Below are 12,690 nucleotides of genomic sequence, written 5' to 3' on the forward strand. Positions count from 1 at the left end.
TCCATGTCACAGAATGAATGCATAGTATAATTTCAGGTAATTGCATTTATTTGGGGCTCAGATTTATCCTAAATTATGAGATTGCCAGATATTTGTGAGCAGAGTGCTGGAAGGTAAAGGTCCACAAACTCTGCACTGCTGATTGTTTGACCTACCTTGTATATATTGTGTTATTCAACTTGAGAGCTTTAGTTGTAGACTATATGGAATATAAGACATATACAGCCATCATATAATTAACAATAGTGTTATAATTCTAATTCTAGTGCATTTGAATTAATGCACCTGCAATTATCATGGGTTTTAATCACAGGCAGATGGCTGCGAATGGCTCTAATTAGTAAATCATAAGACTTGTGAATCCTCTGAGTCATGATATAGAAGGAGTTGTGTGGGAGTTTGCACATCTATTAGTCATCCAGCAAATCCCTATTTAAAGGATAATGTCAAAAGAAAAGATCTCGAAAGTGTTCTTACACATAGGAAAATATACATCCTTATCTAACCCCAGACATATGTGTAAGGAATTTTATTGGTGGCAGCACCATTTAAAAAAGGCCTGTTAATTATTGATGGCAAAAACGAAGCTAACAATGTTGAGCTCTAGACAATGGCTCATTTATACACCCAGACAAGTTATAGCAAAAAATATATTGGCTCATAGTAAATAAGCACAGATCAATGGCACACATTATTTGGGTTCTGGACTGTATTTTCTGGACTGTATTTTACTTTATTATAAATGTTCCAGGGCTGATGAATCACACTTGACAGGTCATCTAGCAGAACTTTGTGGACCTGTATATCTCAAACCTTAGTAATGATACAAAGGGACATCACATGGAGTTTTCCTTAATTGTTAGTAGAAATATCAGGCCCTGACCTTATAAGGGCCCTTACACACGGGAGTTTGTTGCTTGGTCCCCAGCAGTGGAATGAATTAAGCATTTACCATAGAGGAAAACAAACACAAACCCCTATATGTAAGAGCCCTAAAAGTTTTGCTCTTAATGGATATAAATCAGTATTTTTCTGCAAACACAGAGGACTTTGTCTAGGTACAGCCAAAATTTCAAATTCACACTCATGGATCTCCAGCTCTTGTTGTACCACATATCCCAAAACGTCTTTATAAACTTGGAAATACAGTCTTGGCTTTATATCCATCGAATGTTTTTTTTTAGCCTCTAGACTGATTTTATCAGCTTGTAATAATTCAGAATTTATTTTTGTGTAGATATTATCCTTACAGAGTAAAGAGAACAAATACAAGACATAACCGTTAAATACACAGACAAACATTTCCCCAGAACAGACAATAGGGGGAGAGCCCTGCTCGTGAGATGCTTTGGCGCCAGCACAATTGAATCAATACATGGGGAGTAATAACATTCGCAGTATGTGTTTAGGTATAATGAAAACACAAGCACATATCTGTAGACCCACATGCACATATATGCACATTCCCATTCCGTAGTAACCTAGAGCACCCGCCTGATGACATGAACAAACAAAGAAATGGGGCAAATTCCCTTAACGGCGATAATTCGCCAGCGATGGTTTTGCAGCCATTGCAACAGTTCGCCAGGCATAAATTGGCTAGCACAACGCCAATTCACTAAGGTGCGAAGTTGCGTCCAGGGCGCCGAACGCTGGCGAATTTTTGCTAGTGTTACTTCGGCAATCAAAGCGAAGATGCGCTAGCATTGCCTAATTTGCATGGACGTATATGTTGCAGCAAATACATTACACAAGTCCAGGGAACCTTAATAAAACAAAATAGAGTTGTTATAATGCCCTACACATGAGCCCACTGTAATAGTTAATGTTCCATATGTAAGAAAATGGAGGGGGCAGGTCTGGACTGAGAGTCAAAATAGGCCCTGGCATTTCAGGTACACAGAGGCCCAATCAGCCCATAAAGAGGCCCAAACAACCCCCACCAGCCCACTAAATACTGACTTTCTATGACACCTTATAGCAGCCCCTCTGGCATTTGCCAGAACCCACATATTGCCAGTCCGGGCCTAGGGGGAACCCGGTTAACCAACAATTATTACGGACCTTTGCAGGCTATCACTCTGAAAAAAGGAAAAAGACGCCAGAATTTTTTGGGACTTTGAAACATTTTGCACTAAAAATTGAGGATGTCCTTTGCACTCCAATGCACTTCGCCTGGTCTGCCGTGGTGAAGGCAAGTCTGGCACAAGAGGTAACGTTCAGTAAAATCCACATCTAAGTGAATTTGCGGAGTTACGTCCATTTACCAGAGAGAAAATTTGCCTGGCGTTAGAGAGCGAAGCAACGCTAGCGTCTATCTCCTTCACTATCGAAATGACGCCTGCGCCGTTAGGAAATCGGCAAATTTTCGCTAGCGTTAGTCACTTCACCCTTTAGGGAATCTGCCCCATGGACACCAGTAAGCATCCTTAAAGGAGAACTAAACCCCCCATACCAAACAAGCCCCCCTTAACTGATGGCATTCCCCTCTCCCTCCCCGCATTGTGCATTTGTAAACAAAAAAACTCTTAAAAAGAATCTGACCCTAAAATGCAGAGCAACAGAGCTCCAAGGCACCATCTTCCAAAGCTTTGTATTCTTTCAGGACTCAACGCCGACATGAAGCCTGCGGGAGCATGCGCAGTTGAGCCAAGTCAAATTGACTTTGAGTCCTGAAAGAATGAAGGTGAAAGATGGTGCCCTGGAGCTCCGCATTTTAGGGTAAGATTTTTTTTTAACGTTTTTTTTTTTTTACTAATGCACAGTGTTGGGAGGGAGAGGGGAGGGGGCAATGCCAGGCAGTTAAGGGGGGATTTTTTGGTATGGAGGATAGTTCTCCTTTAAAACCATACTTTATAGAAATTACATTTAAAGGGAATGTCAACCCAAATAGTAATCTTTGCCTTATAAAAGAAAACATCATTCTGAGTAATTTAGCAATATACATTCATTACAATATATTTGCTACTGAAAGCAGTGTTTGTCTATCCCTTTATTCTCTGTCCTGATGGCTCAGACTGTTGATACAATGTAAGACAAGGCAGCTGATTAACAGAACTGTCTTTGCTGGGGAACCAAGACTTTTGTAACATTGTTTAAAAAGTAACAACCAGGAGTTAAGCAAATGCTGCTTTTAATAGTAATTGTTTTAAAAAAACAACTTTAAAAATATTAAATGTTTATTGGAAAGTTGCTTAGAATTATGTTTTATTTGGCAATTTTGTTTTATTGACTTGCCCTTTTAATGTCTTCATGTGTCTCATTATTGTGCTACTGAACCTGTTTTTTTACATGTAAAATCTCTAATAGAAACTTATGATTAGGTCATGGCGTATAAGGTTCTTTGCATACTCAAACTTGGATAATATTCAACTTGTGTTCTGTAAAGAAATCTACTACTTGGGAGACCACACGTGTGGATGATTCGGACAGCACACTTTCTCTAATACTTACAGCAATAAGAAGGATTATACTGGCTGACAGAGAGCAGCCTCTTGTGGCTAATTTTATGGCTGCTTTGGGTTTCAAGAGGATTACATTACCAAGCATTATTATACAAGCTGTTTTCTGCACCTAATTAATGCAAAGGTCATTCCTGAAAATACAGGGATTCTTTCTGTCTTTGTGCCGTACACGTATCATATTCAGACTGACCAAGAGCTGCATAGCACACTTTATACTGGACTCCATGGGTTTTAAAAGCAATAAAGCAGATGTTACTTCTCTACAAAAACGTAAGATGCTTCAAGTGCCCTTCTATACAAATATGATTAAATATAATTTACTGTAACCTGCAAAAGCTGTTTAAAAGCTCATTTTAAAGGGGAAGTAAAGTCTAAAATAGAATAATGCTAGGAATGTTGTATTTTGTATACTAAACATAAACTTGAACTGCACCACAAGCCTAATGAAACAAATGATTTATGCTTTCAAAGTTGGCCACAGGGGCAGGGTCACCATCTTGTAACTTTGTTAAACATCTTTGCAAGACTAAGACTGTGCACATGCTTATTGTGGCCTGGGCTGCTTAGGGATCATCATAAATTAAGTCAAATAATATCCAGAAGCCAATACAGCAAGACTGATTAATAATCAGAATAGGCAGACTGCATTGGGTCCTGTGTTGTCATATAATCTAATGTGGATTTATAGATTTTGTATTGTTTAATACAAAACTTTCTCCAACTCTGCAGAACCAGTGGCTGCAGCAAAATAATGCTCCAAATTGAATCCCAGTTTATCTGTTTAAATATGGCTCCATGATATTTGTCCCTACAGCTGGAAACAGTAAAGGGGATGTAAAGGCAAAAATAAAATCCAATACAAATCTTTACACAGTCGCCAACTGCTCTACAGGGAAACAAACTAAGCTGCTTGAGTTCTGCATTGCTGGGAAGTAAGGCGGGGGCTCCCCCTGCTGTTCATAAGTATGATTGTTTCCCTGCTCAGCAGTTAGGGACCATCTGACAATTCCTATCCACAGCAGTAAATGAAGGGAGAATTTCACTGCATACAGTCAGGTTTCTTATAAAAACGGTACACATTTTTTAATCAAATATATTGGAGATAGGTTTCTTTTTCATTAAAAAAAAAATAAAAATGGGATTTTATTTTTTTGCCTTTAAATGCCCTTTAAGCTTATTAGCATTAACAATGTCAAAGGGTTGCAACTCCTTAATGAGAAGACAGTCAGGAAACAAATGTACACAATAATGTAAATAGTACTAGCAGAAGACATAGTTACGTAGAGTAATAAGCACAAATACTAGGGGTCATTTATAAACATTGGGCAAAGTTGAACATGGCCAGTAACCCACAGCAACCAATCAGTGATTAGCTTTTTTCGGTCAGCTGCAGGTTGAACACTGAAAGCAATCATCTGACATTTTCGTGAAAAAATCGTGAAAAGCTGACATTTTCACGAAAAATCTTGAAAATCAGAAATTGACGCCCGCGTCCAAGCTGAGGCTGGCATTAAAGTCAATGGGCGTCCAAATAGAGTTGATGCGCGGATTGAGATTCACGAATTTATTCGCCGGCAGCGAAATGCGGAATTTTCACTACTCACAATATAAAATACACATAGAATATAAATGTTGTAATATAGGGCTGTGTAGTAATTAATAGAGATAATTATTACACGGCAGCACAGAAACCAGTACAAATAACATGAGACTCTAATAATCAATAATTAAAAAAGTTAAAATCATAAAAAATGTGGAATTAATTTATATTGTGAAGTTGCTTTGAATTTAATATGATTTTATAATGCAAAATGTTACATTTGGGTTTACAACTCCTTTTCTAGCCTTAGTAAACTGGGTTGGCTGAAATAGCTTCCATTGAATATCTCTCTCCCTCTTGCACCCCCCAACATACCTATTTTGTTTGCAAAGTATTCATGTTTCCACTTAAATGGATTAAAACTCCAAACACAAACCATAAAATTGGTTAGGAAATTCACAATATCACAGGTTTAAGCCCCATTTGTACCAAAATTAAGGCTTCAACCCTGTTACTGACCGTTCACTCCGGGTGTAACATTCCTCAGGGGGCCTAATAATATAGTGTCATGTCTATGAAGTTTACCCTAAGCACAGTACATTTTTAATAAACTTCTAGTTCATCTGCAGGAAGGTAAAAAAAATAATTTAATGGGGAAAAAAACCCTTCCTGCATGAATGAATATTGCCTATAAGCATTAATATCAGGGTATGGGTTCAACAGACATGTGTATGAAGGCAAAGCAAATTGACTAACAATGTTAGACCCCCTTGCCCTTTTGTTACACCCTTGGACTTTCATATCTCACATTCACTCACACACCATTCATTCCAAACAATTAACTATACTTACCCGTATCTGTAATAAATGTGTAATACATGTTTAACAACTATATACATAGTATAAGGTCCTACAACAGGAATGACGGAGGATTCCCTTCAGTTGGCATGAAATGCTCCATTGGAGGCTACGGAAAAAAATGAGAAAAATAATCTTTTAGTCAGGATGATATGGAATATACTAACACATGGAAATGTAATGATATTAACCCAGGGCTATATTAATATTTAATTAGCATTCAGCAATCACTTTTTTCCTTTCCAACTCCAACCAGCCAATCGAAGAGACAAATGGGTGGTGTTTACTATTCCCATGAATACCAAGATGTGGGGTTAAATATTGATATTTAGCGAAACCCAAGGCCCCGGCACTGATTTCAGCACATAAATGTGGATGGACCACCTTAAAGAGTTCAAATTGCTGCTTTGCTGGCTTTTATTTGCACAAAATACAAAATCTTCAACCCACTGGCTTCACATGGGGAATCACATATGCTTCACATCATAGCAATAACAGTCCCGCTTCACTGCCTCACTGGTATTCACTTTACTCACAGTTGAGTTTAGCCCTCAATGGCTTTCAGCGGACCACAAATCCCAGGATCCTCTCTGGGCACACTTGAGACACTCTTGTCTCCTGGGAGTGGTTTCTCTGGTCCTCTCTCCAGCTCAGGGGAATCACTCTTGTTCCCTGGTGCTCATAAGCACATGTGGCCCCCCCACCCTCCTTCACTCCAGGGGGTCTCTATCAGGAAGCAGCAGCCCTGAGTTGTTGCGCCACACCTCCTTTTAACTATCCTTAATTAACTCTAACTGCCTTTAGCTTGGCAGCTGCAAAACCCTTACATGGAGCAAGGGATGGAAGCCCACCCTGCTCTCTTCCATCCACTCCAGGGACCCTTAATCCATTTTTTACCAAGCCGGTTCAGAATTTCCACAGCTTTACTTGCTGCAGCACCACACTTTTCCCTGGAGTTTTGATTTTACCAGCTTAATGCTGGTGAAATACACACAATATCGTGCCCATATCTTACAATATATATATAATGTGTACAAAATAACAAAAAATACAGCACTCAATAAGGCTCAGTTAGAGTAACTGATTTTAATACACAAACAAAAGAAATTCCAACAAGTGATCTTCCTCAGGGAATAAAAACTGAGGAAGATCACTATGATATGATCACCTCCAATGTGACAACCTCCCAAAGGCTGTTCTATAGGTTTGGAGGAGCTGTATAGTGGTGAGCTAGTCCTGGTTGTATGGTGTGCTCTCTTAATCACTTACATTATCTCACTATCCAGATGAATAAAGTGACTAATACACAGGCTACCTGAGCCATTGTACATTATGTCATCATGTTACTGGAAGATCAATGGAGAACATAAGCATCTGGATAAAAATACTGTGTGTAACCTTGTTTGTTAATGAGGCAACAAGCAATCTGTTGGGATCTACTGTTTACCACCCAAACAAGCAGGTTGCTGAAGTAGTCCTCCAATCTGAGTTGCTCTTGTAAGGAGCAAGTTGCACTTAAAATTAGGGTTGTCACCTTTAGTCCCCAAACAGAAAAGAGAATGAAGTGGCAATGTAAGGGGCAGCATCATTTAACTATGTAACTATGTAACCTTAGTTTAGGGGTTACACTGGCAAGGTTCAGACATGCTAGTAGGTTAATCTGGCCATAATGGGCCAAAACAACCTGCCAACTAGGACCTTCCAAACCAAGTCGGCAGTGTATGGCTGCCCCACCAATCTCTGTCCAACAAATCAGCCAGGTATCTATAAGCTACAGTTGAGCAAGTAGTAGTAATAATAGTGACGCATATGCGATCCTCCTCCAACCAGGGCCAGATTTACATAGCAGGCACCCTAGGCCCCTCCCTTCCCTTTTATTTGCTTAAATTTGCAACATCAGGACCGGAGCAACGGGGATTGGTGCATGGGAAATTTAAAAAAAATATTGTATCTCCGGCACATACCCTGCATTTTTGAACCATTTCTGAACCAATGTGGATGTGATTGGGCAGCATGCCCCCCCCTAAAATCCTGCCTTGGTGGCCTTTCCACAAATCCGGGCCTGCCTCCAACAAATCTACATAGGCCCACTGTAAGGTCTGATCATTGGTCTCTGGTCCAACAATCGTATCAGCCTGATTTGGCCAACCTCGTCAGGCAAAACTGTTTGTGAATGTCATAGGGATCTTAGATTGTACGCTTCACTGGGGCAGGGACTGATGTGAATGAAGTATAAACTCTGTAAAGCACTGCAGGAATGTGTCAAGGCTTGTAAGATACCTAATAATAAAAATAATACAGCAAATACTATTCTTATTATTACAAAACATTAATATAACCTTTATTGCAGGGGTTTTGGCAATTTGTAATATGTTTCACTAGTTATTCAGTTTATATAGGATAAGCACTAACTGTTTGAATTTCAGCAGCATACTAACAATTTTCTGCGACGGTTGCCCATGGCTGCTCTCTCTGTTCAGTAATACGTAATGTAGCTATATGGAACATCTGCGCACAGTATTCATTCATTTGAGCAAATGTGATTAATGAACATGATACAGTTAGATTTCATATGGATTTGAAGATTCACTTCCCAGGCTAATTGCATTTTGCTCCAGTGACTCGTAAGAATGGTTTCTCTGTTGGTGCCTTGAGGATTCGAAGCACAGAAAGATACTGCTCTTTATCTGCCACTATCCCGGCGATGTATATCTCTGTTTCATACTTGAACAGCTTAGATACAATACAATTATTCTATTTTGATGTTCAATGTTTGAAGTTGCAATGGTATCTCAGAATCCAATAAAGAGACTGTATATGAACATAATAACAATGCAGAATGTGCCCCAGTTTTTGTAACCCATATAAAGCCTTGCGGAGCCTGTCATTTGAACATCTGATTGGTTGCTATGGGTTACTAGACCCGAGCAACCTTTGTCCCTGATATTACCTTTCTGTTGTCACTCTTTACCATTAAATATCATAAATGAATTGCTAGAATCTACTCTACCCCATATATGGTTAAGACTTAGGGGTTTGTATATCATGTTAAGGAGCAACTGGCTTCCATTCTGCTGTTTATCAAACACGCCAAGTTTTTTTGGTAAATTTTTTGGTTAAAAAAAAACCTAGAATTTTTCAAGATTATTATATCCTGACCCTGGAAATAGCTTGAATCAGAAAATGCACCATCTAAAACCTGCACCTCTATAGTTAGTATAGATATGGTTATATAGAATTTAATTAAAAGTAGAGAGGGGTGTGTGTATGGATGCTGGGTTTTCATTTGGAGGGGTTGACCTTGATGGACTTTGTCTTTTTTCAACCCAATTTAACTATGTAACTATGTAAATTAGAGGGTTTCGAGTATTTTTTTCAGCAGAAAATGTGAGTTTTCTGGTTGTTAACCCTGAACTCGCTGATTCAGGTTTTTTCCATTCCAGTTTTTTCTTAAATAAGAAACTAATCAAGTTGTAAGTTCATTCGAGATATAAAAAAACTCTAAAATACCATCTTTGATAAATAACCCTCTTAGAAACATAAAGAAACATAAAGAAACATAAATATAATAAAAGTAAAAGTCACTTTCAGGTTATATCTAGCGTCACACCATATTACAGATATGGAACCTGTTATTCAAAATGCTCGGGACCTCTGGTTTTCTGAAAAAAGGATCTTTCTGTAATTTGGATCTCTACAGTTACTAAAATATCATTTAAACTTTAATCAAACCCAATAGGGTTGTTTTGACTCCAATAATGAACAATTACTGTACAGCTTAGTTGGGATCAAGTACAAGGTACTGTTTTATTATTACAAAGAAAATCATTTTTAAAAGTTTTCGTTATTTGATTAAAATGTAGTCTATGGGAGACGGCCTTCCCATCATTTGGAGCTTTCTAGATAACAGGTTTCTGGATAGGTCCAAAAGATACTGCTCTCTATAGCACATTTATATCATACATGAGGAACATTATTCCGCATATCCCTTACAACATACCATAGATACTAGCATTCCCTAAACAAAGCCATATTTTTAAAGACATACTTCTATGTCCATGGCATTCTGGCATCAAGTGGTGGTGCAGAACAAAATGTCATTATATTAGTATATTAGTACATATGACATTGTGCAAGAGTTTTATTTTAGTACATATATTATAGATATATTGTTATTAAAGGCCTGTGGCTGGTAGAAGTTGTAGTTCAAGCAGCTAGAGGGCCCCAGGCTGGACATTTCTAACTCCTGCTCTGCCTATATAATACAGTACAGTTCTCAGGTTACTAACAAAGAAACACACAAAATAATCTGTGATATTTAAAATAGTCTCCAGCTCTGCATGTGACACTGCTATTCCCACTTAGAGTGAATGATAAGGAGGCTATTGGACCGTTCTCTTAGTCTCACACACTGTCAAATACAAATGTCCTACTGAGCGGCAGAAATTAATTTTCCATGTGTATAAAATATTTCGATTTCTCCGAGAGAGATATCCAGTAAAGCTACAGGTAATAAATAAAAACTACAGGGAGAATATAGGAGTTTTTAATGTTTTCGTAGCAATTGGCTATTGCGTATTGATACAATATTTAGCCCTATACTAGTTTCCTGAGATCATTTAACAAACCAGAAAGACAGTTTTGAATTTACTTAAATATAACACTGATTATCATGTACCCACATGTCACACCTGACAAATTAAGGGGTAGATTTATCAAAGGTCAAAGTGAAAATTCAAGCTAAAAAAAAATTCGAAGTGTACTTCGACTAGGAAATAGTCCAAATTCGATTAAAATTTGAGAAAAATTCGAATATCGAAATTTATCATGTAGAGGCAAAAAATTAGAATTAAAAAAATTTGAATTTCAAGCTAATTTTTGTGTACTCCGACTAGGGAATAGTCCAAATTCGATTTGAATTTGAAAAAAATTCGAAAATTAGAATATCGAAATTTATCATGTACTGTCTCTTAAAAATTTTGATTTCGACCATTCGCCATCTAAAACCTGCCGAATTGCTGTTTTAGCCTATAGGGGCCTCCTAGAACCTATTTGGAGTCAATTGATGGACTATGAAAAATCGTACAATTCAAATGCACTTTTACTTCGATTCATGTGAATCGAATTTGTTTGAAAGCGGACCTATTTGGCCAAAAATAAACTTTGATTTTTTTTTTAATAAATTACGGTTGGTTGAATTTCGAAGTTTTTTTAATTCAAAATTCGACCCTTGATAAATATGCCCCTAAGTGTATGAATTTGCCATTAAGATTTACCTAGGTAGCAATACCAACTGAAATGAATTTAGTATTTAAATTACATGTTTTGCAATCAATGTTCCTATGGGTTGTGTCTTATAAGAAATGAATGAATGATGTTTTACTTGTGCTTTTTTTAAACTGTTTTTGTTATATCAGAGAAATTGTTTCAGGCTGCTGAACACTGAAGCAAAAGTTGATTTATGAGCAAAACAATTACCTAAACACAAAGTCAAAGTAACACCAGGGTGGCTCAAAAACAAAAAAGTGAATGTCCTACAGACGACCAGTCCCAGAAATAATGTAAATTGCCAATGCTCACCCCTAAAATACACTTCAACCCAGATGGTATGCAAAAATGTTTTTTTTTTATATCAAAATCATATCAATTTAAAAAAACTGGTATAAGTGCATAAACATACAATATAAACTACATACCACCAAAATACTGCCGCACCGTATTGAAAAGAATAAAAAAGAGAATACCAGTCCCAGCCCTGATCTCAATCCAAATAAGAATTTGTGTGCAAAACTTCTTCATCTTAACTCTTAGGGGCACATTTACTAAAAGGGAATTCTAAGGGAATTTTCTAAGTTAAAAATTTCGAATTTAAAAGTAATTTTTGGGTACTTCGACCAGCGAATAGACCAAATTCAACTTCGACTTCAATTCAAATTAAAAATACTTCGAATATTCGACCATTTGAAAATTGAAGTACTGTCTCTTTAAAAAACTTCGACTTCGACACTTTGCCACCTTAAACCTGCCGAATTGCTATGTTAGCCTATGGGGACCTCCTAGAACCAATAGCCAACATTTGGCTAAGTTTTTAGAAGTCTACGTTTTTTTTTTGAAAATCATTTGATCGATCGATTAAATCGTTCGAATCTTTCGAATCGAAGGATTTAATCGATCAAACGATTTTACTTCGATCACATATGGCCATATTCGATCATAAAAATCTTTGACTTCGACTTCGAATATCGTACTACTGCAATTCGATGGTCGAATTTCAAAGTTTTTTCACTACAAAATTCGACCCTTAGTAAATGGGCCCCATAATGTTCTTTAAAATATTACATTGCAGACACTCATTAGGAAGGCAGTGTGCAGTAAGCAGGCACTATTTTTGTTTTCTGCTCTTCTGCATACTACAGGTGTAGGATTCATTATCAAGAAACCCTTTATCCGGAAAGCTCCAAATTACGGAAAGTACATCTCCCATAGACTCCATTGTAATAAAATAATCCACATTTTTAAAAATGATTTCCTTTTTCCCTGTAATAATTAGGGATGCACCGAATCCACTATTTTGGATTCGGCCAAACCCCCGAATTCTTTGCGAAAGATTCGTCCGAATACTTAACTGAAAATTTTTCCCTTTCCCACCCATAATTTGCATATGCAAATTAGGGGTGGGAAAGGGAAAATTTTTTGACTTCCTTGTTTTGTGACAAAAAGTCATGCGATTTCCCTCCCCGTCCCTAATTTGCATATGCAAATTAGGATTCGGATTCGGTTCAGCCGGGCAGAAGGATTCGGCGAATCCTGCTGAAAAAGGCCGAATCC

The sequence above is a fragment of the Xenopus laevis genome, chromosome 1L (assembly GCF_017654675.1).
Source record: "Xenopus laevis strain J_2021 chromosome 1L, Xenopus_laevis_v10.1, whole genome shotgun sequence".
Classification (NCBI taxonomy): Eukaryota; Metazoa; Chordata; class Amphibia; order Anura; family Pipidae; genus Xenopus; species Xenopus laevis.